Here is an 11,956-nt window from a genome sequence, read left to right as displayed (position 1 = left end):
GACTCAGTGCAAACCTCAGCAGTCATACAGGCATTGCGGAATCAGGGTGTAGATTAGCCTTATGTCAAATTACTGAAATATATATATATATATATATATATATATATATATATATATATATATATATATATATATATATATATATATATATATATATATATATATATGTATCAATGTTCGCGTACACGCAAAAGCATAAATAGCCACGAAAGCAGCAGATTGGACAGCCGTCGCCGTAGCTCAGTTGGTAAGAGCACCGGACGCGATATTCGGAGGTCGTGGGTTCGGATCCCACCGGCGGCATGGTTGTTTTTTCGGCTGGTTTATAAATAATTTTCTTTAAAGGCAATTGATTGGCACTAGAAATTAAAAAATAGAAAACATTCCCCTATGCACCTGGGTTTTCGGTGACTGTTGGTTTCCTTAATATGTTTGTCAAACGAGCCCCTCATTTCATTTGTTTGTCTGCTAATAGCTTAACGGGGGTCTCGGTTCTGGCAGTCTTGATGCCATAGGTAGCATAAGAGGGCTCTCGCACAGTTTCTGCTCTCGCCATTAGATGACGTTCTACGTCACACTTGCGGTATTACAGGACGTGCTACGTCCACCACTGTGGACGAGTGTGGCGCTGGTGAACACTCTCAAGGTTCGCGTACACGCAAAAAACATAAATACCCTCGAAAGCAGCAGATTGGACAGCCGTCGCCGTAGCTCAGTTGGTAAGAGCACCGGACGCGATATTCGGAGGTCGTGGGTTCGGATCCCACCGGCGGCATGGTTGTTTTTTCTGCTGGTTTATAAATAATTTTCTTTAAAGGCAATTGATTGGCGCTAGAAATTAAAAAAATAGAAAAATTCCCCTATGCACCTGGGTTTTCGGTGACTGTTGGTTTCCTTAATATATATATATATATATATATATATATATATATATATATATATATATATATATATATATATATATATATATATATATATATATATATAGGAAATCTACAGCTGGCATAGTCCTCCATAAAGTCAGCAATAAAATTCCAATAAGGAAGGTCGTCAGTCAAGGAGACACAATCTCGCCAATGCTATTCACCGCCTGCTTACAAGAGGTATTCCGAGGCCTGAATTGGGAACAGTTGGGGTTAAGAGTTAATGGAGAATACCTAAATAATCTGCGATTTGCTGATGACATTGCCTTGCTGAGTCACTCAGGAGATGAACTGCAAATCATGGTGAATGAGTTAGACAGACAGAGCAGTACGGTGGGTCTAAAAATTAACATGGAGAAAACCAAATTAATGTTCAACAGTCTAGCAAGGCGTCAGCAGTTCACAGTTGGAAACGAGGTGCTGGAAGTGGTAAAAGAATATGTCTACTTAGGGCAGGTAGTGACCGCTGATCCGGATCATGAGAGGGAAATAACTAGAAGGCTAAGAATGGGGTGGAGCGCATATGGCAGGTTCTCTCAGATCATGAGTGGCAGTTTACCAATTTCCCCCAAGAAAAAAGTGTAGAACAGCTGTATCTTACCGGTACTCACCTAAGGCGTAGAAACGTGGAGGCTAACGAAAAGATTTCAACTTAAGTTAAGGACCACTCAGCGAGCCATGGAAAGAAAAAATGAAAGGTGTAACGTTAAGAGACCGGAAGCGGGCAGAGTGGCTGAGAGAACAAACGCGGGTTAATGATATCCTAATCGAAATCAAGAGGACGAAATGGACTTGGGCAGGGCATGTAATGCGAAGGCAAGATAACCGCTGGTCCTTGATAGTAACGGAGTGGATTCCAAGAGAAGGCAAGCGTAGCAGGGTGCGGCAGAAGGTTAGGTGGGCGGAGGAGATTATGAAGTTTGCAGGCATAGGGTGGGCGCAGCTGGAAAAAGAAAGGGTTGATTGGAAAGACATGGGAGAGGTCTTTGCCCTGCAGTGGGTGTAGTCAGGCTGATGATGATGATGATAACGATGCCCTCCACTTGGACCGTCCATCCACCACACAAGGCCCAGTGCAAGCGACTAGGTATGGCAGGCAAGTCGTGCCAACAGTTAGGCTGGTCTTGCAAAAACCTTGCGGCGTAGGGGGTAGCATTGGCTCTCAAGGGAGAAAGCTGTAGAGAGCGCTGCGCCTCAACTAGAATAGGCATCATGCAACCCTATGGCGCGAGCTCTTGTGTGTGTACATATATGTATACACACACACACACACACACACACACACACACACACACACACACACACACACACACACACACACACACACACACACACACACACACACACACACACATATATATATATATATATATATATATATATATATATATATATATATATATATATATATATATATATTATAGAAAGATAAACGTATTTGGTTGCTAGAGGCAAAAATTCAAAGTTGAAAACGCTTCATTTAGCCATAGATTTATTTTGAGTCGACGTTTCGGACAGAGCCTGTCCTTTCTCAAGACTGAGGTTACAGGGGTCTTCTTCCTCTTCTTAAGGAGTTGGCACTGGCACGCATGTACGACACATGAACAAAAGAAACAAACGGAGGCAAAGAATACTAGAAAAGATACAGATAGAAAGAGAAAAAAGGGGGAACAAATAAAAAAGAAAAACGTGTTGTACCCCGCCGCCCACCCCGAAGCCGCGGGGAGCCGACCCCGGACGAGGGAAACAAAAAAAAAAGGAAAACACGGAGCGGGAGGGGATAATGGCTACCCATCAAGGCAACAGAGCGGCGGCGTGTAAGGTGGACAGGAGCAGACGGTGGCGGGATCGCCCTACACACAAAAGTTAAAGACGCGTGCACTCCCGTGCCCCGACCATAAAGAGTAAACAAATGAACAGAATAAAATGCAGACAGGGCCGGAGCTTCCGTCATCTGGAACCACTTCGGCAGCCAGAGCCAAGGCCGAATCAGCGGCGCCGTGAGCTTAACTAAACACACGTGCACTGTGCATGAAAACACCCAGACACACAGCAGTAAAACATCCGAGCTCATGCCAGTGTCGTGTGGCGGCTAAATGACAATGGCGGGAGCATTTAAGCGAGTAAGGTGTACAGAAACAGACGGTGGCAGAATTGTCCAGCATACAAAAATTGGAGATGCTTGCACTCGCGTGGCCTGGCCAGAAAAAGTAAACAAATGAACAAAATAAAATGCAGACAGGACAGGAGGCTTCCGTCATCTGGAACCATTTCCGCAGCCCGAGTCAAGGTAGAATCAGCGGCGCCGTGAGCTTAACTACACAAGCGTGCACTGTGCCTGAAAACACCCACAAAAGAAAAAAAAGTGGAAAAACATCCGAGTTCGGCCAAGTGTGGTGTGGGAGGTAAATGTGAATGGCGTGAGCACTTAGGCAAGGGTTCTTCAATTGCACCCCGTCGTCAAGGTAATCGAACTGGGAAGATAGGGGCAGGATGGGGTAGGGAATGAAGAAATTTGTGTGAGCTTGAAAAAGATGTCGCTGGCAAGCCCAGGCGGAGCATCAGGCCATTCTAGTGCAGCGCAGCGTCAACTGACTTCCACGGTGGAGGGCCAGGTTGATACGATATCCAGCCAGAAAGAAGAGCTTCCCAGCACACCTCTATCACGCTACGATCTTCGAAAGCGCTGCGGTTCGGTACAACGGGTTCGTCAACAGTGACATTCAGGCCGCGTGAGTACGCCGACTCTCTCTCACTCATCCTACCGACAGCCTTCCTCAAATAACTCTAAATTTTTAAATTTAAGAGAAATTGTGGATAAACGAATTAGGCATGAACTACATATTCATAGTCTAAAGGCCTATCTTGAATCAAAAATCGTACCAAAAGGTTTACAAGTGTAGCTAACACCATCAATGGGTGAACTGTTTGAAGAGGAGAAGGCTAATTGGAATCGTATACTACAATCTGCCTCTTTAAATTTGCTTGTAGTTACCATTGGCCACTTTGAGAAGGCGTTGGTGGCTCTGAGAATGGAAAAGAGTCGTGCTCATCAACAAATTACCCTTACCGCGCTGGAGGCCACAGAGCTTAAGTTCTTTGAGGAAAAGAGAGCGACTGAGGTACGCAAGACCAAACACAAAAAATTTATTCCAGACGGGATTCCAGAACACGTGTGGTCAAAATCAATAACAAGCGAAAAAGAATCAAGAACGGAGGCAGCTACAAATATTAACCCCACAATTATAATAAACTCCAACAACAAATCCAGTAGAACGACACAAACATCAACAGTTCCAGAAACACGCGTAGAACGATCTGAAATGACAGCATCTACTAATAATAATCCTGCGGTTCCAAGCGCCGACTTTGCTTTCCAGCACAATATTATTAATCTATCAACCAGGGCCTTAACGACCGAGGAAATATCTATCCTTTCTCGAGGCCTTACATTCTGCCCTACCACCGGTAAATACAGCGAATTTCGGTGTTAAAAGATTTGGACAACTTTGCACGAATGTTGCGACTCCGGGAATACTTCTTCGATCGGGCGCGGGTTACCGCGGATAGCAGAGAACTCGTCGTTACTAACCACCACTGGACTCCTAGTATAGGAAGGGACAAACACTTGGACATGTACATTCACGCCGTCCAGAAAGACATTATTTACGCCTACAAGAACCACACTCCAGGGAGGCAGAACTTGTCTAAAAACGAACGGGATGCATTGAAGGCTCTGAGCAGAAGGACAGATATAATCATAAAGCCAGCGGATAAGGGAGGTGGTATAGTTGTCATGGACAGCGAAAAATACATTGAAGAAGGCTTGAGACAACTCTCTAACATTAGTTTCTATCAACGTCTTGAAGCAGACCCAACTGCGCAATACCAACATTTTGTAGCGGAGACCCTGGGTCAACTTGCCAAGAATGGGGACATATCCCTACGGTTATCTAAAGCCCTCACCGCACCACACCCGTCGCCGGCCAGATTCTACATGTTACCGAAAATCCACAAAAAGAATAATCCTGGCCGCCCTATAGTATCTGGCATCGGCACGATTACAGAACCAATTTCCAGTTACACTGACACACTAATTAGGCATATTCCAACAACACACGCATCATACATACGCGACACAAACCATTTCCTTCGCGCAATAGCAGGTCTCAAACTCCCGGAAGGAGCCTTCCTGGCAACACTAGATGTAGTCTCTCTCTACACAAACATTCCTCATTCCGATGGCATTAAATCTCTGATCGAAGCGTACGAACAAAACAGAAAGGAGGAAACCCCTACCCCTCGTGTTTTAGAAATACTGGCAAAAATCGTACTCGAATATAACAACTTCGAATTTAACAATGAACACTATTTGCAAATTAATGGCACAGCCATGGGTACAAGGATGGCACCAACGTACGCCAATATCTTCATGCATAGTATTGAATCCAAATTTCTGAAAGATTGCCCCATTAAGCCCACCCTATACAAACGCTACTTGGATGACATCTTTTTAATATGGACTGACACAGAGCAAGAACTCAAACGTTTTATTGAAAACTTCAACCTCGTCCACCCCAACATATCTTTCACTTACACGTACTCCAACACCAAAATTAACTTTCTAAATGTTGAGATTTCGGTAAACAAAGGCTCACTTACCACCGGTGTATATAGAAAACCGACGGACCGCCAACAATACCTGCACTTCCAAAGCTGCCATCCTCGTCACTCTAAAACAAGCATCCCATACTCTCAGGCACATCGATTTAAAAGAATATGTTCCCAAGACGAGGACTTCGTAAAAAATTCCAAACGCATGCGAGAAGTCCTCATTAAGCAACGATACCCCCCCGCCATTGTCGACGATGCCATTGAAAAGGCATCTAAACTCAACCGAGAGCAAACACTGGAGGGATGTCGCTACAACGACGAAACAGACCACCGGGCAAATCTCGTACTTACCTTCACCAGTAAGCCGCCTAACGTAAACAAAATCCTCAAAAAACATTTCAACATCCTCGAACAAAGCGAGCGCCTCACCAAAATTTTCACTGCTCCCCCTCACGTGATCTACTGACGACCAAAAAACATTAAAATATTCTTGTACACTCAAAAACAAATAACCAGCCGGTTTTGGGGTGCCGGCCCTGTGGAAAAAGTAGATGCCAGGTCTACAAACACATACAAACATCAAGCTGTGCAGTAAGCACAGCTTCAGGCTTCAAATGGGAAATTAATGGCAACTTTGATTGTGATTCCTGCAACGTAATATACCTCCTAGAATGCAGTGTGTGCAGTATGCAGTACATTGGACAGACCGTCAACCCTCTACGAATTCGCTTTAATAACCACCGCACGCATATCTTATCCCTACCCAACCTTCTCTTGTCAAAACACATTAATGAGCGAAACCACCCATTTGATGCAATTAAGTTAACAGTCCTACAGGGTGGGTTCCACAACACCCGGGAAAGAGAACAACGCGAGTCGTACTTCATTTACAAATTTGAAACAATTCCTCACAGCATTAATGAAAGTCCAGGTGTATTGTCCTCCATCCGCCCCTTGCAGGGCCGTTGCTGACATTACGAGCGCCAGCTTGACATACCTCGGTCGTTTCTTGCCAGCGACATCTTTTTCAAGCTCACACAAATTTCTTCATTCCCTACCCCATCCTGCCCCTATCTTCCCAGTTCGATTACCTTGACGACGGGGTGCAATTGAAGAACCCTTGCCTAAGTGCTCACGCCATTCACATTTACCTCCCACACCACACTTGGCCGAACTCGGATGTTTTTCCACTTTTTTTTTCTTTTGTGGGTGTTTTCAGGCACAGTGCACGCTTGTGTAGTTAAGCTCACGGCGCCGCTGATTCTACCTTGACTCGGGCTGCGGAAATGGTTCCAGATGACGGAAGTCTCCTGTCCTGTCTGCACTTTATTTTGTTTATTTGTTTACTTTTTCTGGCCAGGTCACGCGAGTGCAAGCATCTCCAATTTATATATGTTGGACAATTCCGCCACCGTCTGTTTCTGTACACCTTACTCGCTTAAATGCTCCCGCCATTGTCATTTAGCCGCCACACGACACTGGCATGAGCTCGGATGTTTTACTGCTGTGTGTCTGGGTGTTTTCATGCACAGTGCACGTGTGTTTAGTTAAGCTCACGGCGCCGCTGATTCGGCCTTGGCTCTGGCTGCCGAAGTGGTTCCAGATGACGGAAGCTCCGGCCCTGTCTGCATTTTATTCTGTTCATTTGTTTACTCTTTATGGTCGGGGCACAGGAGTGCACGCGTCTTTAACTTTTGTGTGTAGGCCGATCCCGCCACCGTCTGCTCCTGTCCACCTTACACGCCGCCGCTCTGTTGCCTTGATGGGTAGCCATTATCCCCTCCCGCTCCGTGTTTTCCTTTTTTTTTTGTTTCCCTCGTTCGGGGTCGGCTCCCCGCGGCTTCGGGGTGGGCGGCGGTGTACAACACGTTTTTCTTTTTTATTTGTTCCCCCTTTTTTCTCTTTCTATCTGTATCTTTTCTAGTATTCTTTGCCTCCGTTTGTTTCTTTTGTTCATGTGTCGTACATGTGTGCCAGTGCCAACTCCTTAAGAAGAGGAAGAAGACCCCTGTAACCTCAGTCTTGAGAAAGGACAGGCTCTGTCCGAAACGTCGACTCAAAATAAATCTATGGCTAAATGAAGCGTTTTCAACTATATATATATATATATATATATATATATATATATATATATATATATATATATATATATATATATATACACACTCATGAAGGGAGCCAACAGTCACGGAAACCAATGTGCAAAGGGGAATGTTTAATTTCTTTTCTAATGTGCAGTGCCGATCTGTGGGATAAAAACACTTCGAATAATCAATTGCTTAAAGAAAATTACCAATAAAGCAGCAGAAAAAACAACCATGCCGCCGGTGGGATCCGAACCCACTACCTCCGAATATCGTGTCCGGTTCTCTTACCAACTGAGCTACGGCGACGGCTGTCCAATCTGCTGCTCTCGTGGGTATTTATGTTTAATGTGGGTGTAAGCGAACGTTGAGAGTGTTCACCAGCGCCACCCTCGTCCATAGCGGGGATATATATATATATATATATATATATATATATATATATATATATATATATATATATATATATATATATATATATATATATATATATATATATATATATACAGTGGCGAGAACATGAGGTACTTGACTGCTTAAAATAATGTACCTCGAAGTATACTCTTCATTTAAGGAAACATTTTTATTTAACTCGACGTTTCGATCGGAGGACCGATCTTTTTCAAGAGTGGCCATACAGTGCATGGGCGCGTGTTCTTACAGTGCAAAAGGGCATCAACGAAAACCATGGCACCCTATCGTCTTTTTCGATGGCTTGCAAAGTGAACCAAAAATGTTCTGCAAGCTCTTCACCATGATAGTACTAAATATATGTTGCCAAGCACCGCAACTTGAAATAGCCGTGAAGGGGTTTTGTTTCTACCACAATGGTGAGCCTGTCTCCTCGTCCCTTCTGTCAATGAGTGTGCGGAAGAGCAAGGTGTATGTCGCCAGTGCGCGAAACAACGAACGTCGGAAGAAACACGACCGACCGGGTCAACGGCAACGTCTCTTTGGTTTGGTTGGTTTATGGCGAACTTAACGTCCCAAAGCCACTCAGGGACACCGCAGTGGACGGCTCCGGAAATCTCATCCACCTGGGGTTCTTTAACGTGCACTGATATCGCACAATACACGGGCCTCTAGAATTACGCCTCCATCGAAATGCGACAGCAGCGGCCGGGATTGAACCCGCGTCTTTCGGGTAAGCAGTCGAGCGCCATAACCACTGAGCCAACGCGGCGGCCTAGTCAACGTCTTTTTGTAATTGCGCTCCGTCCATTTCTCCACTGGAATACAACCTGAGCGAGCGCCGCCGACCCAAAGTTTGACTCACAGCAGCCTCAAAATGTGAGGCAGACTTCTTTTATGCTTGAGTGCCGGATATCGTTAAAATACACTACACACTAAAAGTGTATTTTCGATGCCGATAATCCGATACTTATGCCTAATACTGATACACAAAATGTATCGATAGACAGTATTCAACATATATGTGTATTTGATTCTGCCCATGCCTGCAAATAAGAAAGGAGTCTTCGTCACCTTGCCTGTCGGTACCTTTGACAAAAGAAACACACAAGCTATGAGAAACTATTGAAAGCCGATTGCCTTCTTCCTCCCAAAACAGAAAAGCCTCGCACTCAAGAGCATGCACCTTGAGGCTTTGAGAAGGAGAGTCGAGAGCGGTGCATCTTCTCTGGAAAGAGCCATAAGCCTGATTGTCCTGCCGCGAGGCACCGTTTCAGAGAAACTTGACAACGGAGCCGTAGTCACAGTTGAACACAGAAATGAGAGTTGAAAATGACCACTTTTGAGTTTCGCGGATCGAGTGAAGTTGTGAAGCATTTGGATGAAGGCCTCCCAATGGCAGTAAGTGCGTCGTTTAATGCCGCAGAGACACCAACGTAGCCTGAAAGAGCGGTGTAATCGATTCTTACTTAGGACAAGTATGGGATCAATGTCGCCTTTTGCGTACACGAACGCTCATGTTATCTTTCGTGCATCGAGCACTTCCCTGTTGAAACGCGAATTCTGCGCCGCCCTTTCTTTTCACCTCTGATGAGCAGAATGCTCAGCAGCTCTCCCAAACTGCCGCCTTACCGCCCAGGCCGCCTCCCAAGGGAGGAGCAAATGACGGCTGCGCTGCACTCTCGCACCCATCTGCGACCATGAACGTGTTGCGCGCGGTTCCTTACTTGTCATAAATTACATGTTATTTGAATTTTGCTAAAGTGCAGATTGCAATTTAAGGTGCCACGTTTCGGTAATACAGTTGTTTTTCTCAGCAATCAATTTCTAGTAATCTGCTACAATTTCCTTTGCGAGAGTAAGTAACCAGTGGCGCATCTTTTAAAACCTGAGCTCAGTGGAAACCACGGGTGCAACACGGAATTCCCTCTCGTTGCAGCGACAACGGTCGGCCTGCGGAGAAGCCGCACGGGCGCGGATGTTCGCGCATGCAAGCCTGGGAGGCCTGCGTTTGACTGTCCCTTTGTTCCGCTCTTCGACGGCGCAACGGAATGCCGTGTTTAGTGAACTTGGACTTCGTTCCCTGAGAGAGCGAACAGCGAAGCGCGGCGCCCTGTGTTACTTTGAAGTGCCACAAATTCACTTTCTTTTCATGGGCTGTAATTTACCAGTGCAATCAGTTGCACATGCGATGAAATAATTGTACTTGTAATCGATTACGTCTTTTCTGCGACGTGTATAGACTGCCTTTGACTCATTCCCAACCGATCAACAGCCGCGAACTGCGCAGCAATCCGCTCGCTTTGTTTGGTTTCTAACCTCAACACGACGGGCAGTGCCTCTCTTCGGCTGCCTACTCACATGTGCAGTTAGCACAGATATCAAACGGAACAACAGTGTGCTTATGCGCATGAAGGAAAACTATTATTTCGGCACTAAAGTTGGAAACACCTGAAAATTGTTGCACGCCCAGAGAGAAACCACTTAGAGCACAGGAAGAAGGCTTATTCTTGCGCAGTAATCATTGGCTCCTACTGTGCTTCCTTTGGTGATGGAGACCTGTTCCCCGTGCAGCCCATCGCCGCCTCCACCCAGAGGAGTAAGCACCGCGTCACTCTCAATCTCAGGACCCCCGCACACCGCCCTCGTCGCGGCAGATGCGCTCTGCTGTCGGTCGCTCTGCAACCACGGCAGGCGCCTTCTTGCCGCACGCGACACTGCTTGAGGTGCACCACAGTGAGCTCGCTATGCCGCATAAAAATGGTGCTCCTCGAGCCGAGCACCAAAAGAATGCAAGACCAAAAAGCTGCTGTCGCTTTACATTTCGCAACTTTGAATTCTACTGCTCGTCTCTGGCGGCGGGCAAGTTTCTCCGCTACGTTTATCGGCCGAAATTTTAACTGACAATTTAATGTAATTTAAAATTGTCAGTCTGGTCGAGCAGTGATTATAAAACACAGCAAAAATTAAAAGCGTTGAATTTATGTGAATAGGCTCGCAGGTACCAGTTGTACAGCAATGCTATGTACGGCAAGATGACGTTTCTACAGTACGCAGCATGGCACAAGCTTCGAAGAGAATTGCACGTGTATGCACGCAATGTGCCATTCAATTCATCGTGTCGTGGTCTCTTTTTAATGCGCCGCGAAGCCAAAGATCATCTCCGTTCGCGCTGAAACGCTAAAGAAAAGTATGTTGGGATCAAAATAACACAGACGAAACCGCGCCATGCATTGTGAACATCGTGACATGGAGCAAAAATCACCGCACTGGCCGCTTTCATCACCGACGCATTTTCTCTGCCACAAGTAGCGAGCTGTCCTCCGCCTGGGTTCTTGAATGGGCCCGCCTCTGTCAAGCATTTGCGTAACGGACGGGCTCGGCGCATCTGAATCGCGAGCGATCCGGTCTGGTGCGATGCACCACGCAAGGGCGTCGGCGACACTCACCGCCACGAGGGGCCGTCGTCGACGTAGTCGCCGGGCAACCGGCACGCGCCCCGGGATGCAGACGACGAGACACGCAGAGCGTTGGCCAAGCAATGGGTGGCTGCGGCCGTGCGCCTGCGGCGGAAGCGACAGCCTCCCCTGGTGGTGCGCCACTGAACTGCTGCGTGCAACCAACGGCCTACAGGAGGCGCGGTGCAAAGTGGGTCGGCCGGGTCGTTCGCCTCGGAAGGCGACGATTCTTCAAGTTCGCATCGTCTCGGAACTGCGGGCAACAAATATTGCGCGCGTGTCATCTCTCTATGTTCAAACACCTAATTATTCCGGAAAAAACGAGGGCGCATCGTTGTTTTGTAGACACTGCGTTTCTCCATGGGAAAGATTATTTGGGTCGTCAGTGCGTCGACCAAAATAATGATCCCCTTCTACCTTCTCTCGCAGTACGTTGCTCTGCCGCTGGAAGTACCGTCGTGCGCAC

General features: G+C 46.4%; 1 protein-coding gene across 1 annotated transcript in view; it reads right to left on the bottom strand.

The window, feature by feature from the left end:
* LOC144096721 (seizure 6-like protein) overlaps window positions 1-11,614 on the bottom strand; it is a 158,673-nt gene extending 147,059 nt beyond the window's left edge. The window contains exon 1 of the mRNA XM_077629563.1: window positions 11,482-11,614. The gene's annotated coding sequence lies outside the window, so the exon portion shown is untranslated. The remainder of the gene's footprint in view (window positions 1-11,481) is intronic.
* Window positions 11,615-11,956: the final 342 nt, after the last annotated feature.

The sequence above is a fragment of the Amblyomma americanum genome, chromosome 7 (genome assembly GCF_052857255.1).
Source record: "Amblyomma americanum isolate KBUSLIRL-KWMA chromosome 7, ASM5285725v1, whole genome shotgun sequence".
NCBI classification, from domain to species: Eukaryota; Metazoa; Arthropoda; class Arachnida; order Ixodida; family Ixodidae; genus Amblyomma; species Amblyomma americanum.
Note: the sequence above shows the minus strand (reverse complement) of the source record. Positions and strands in the feature narration are given on the sequence as shown.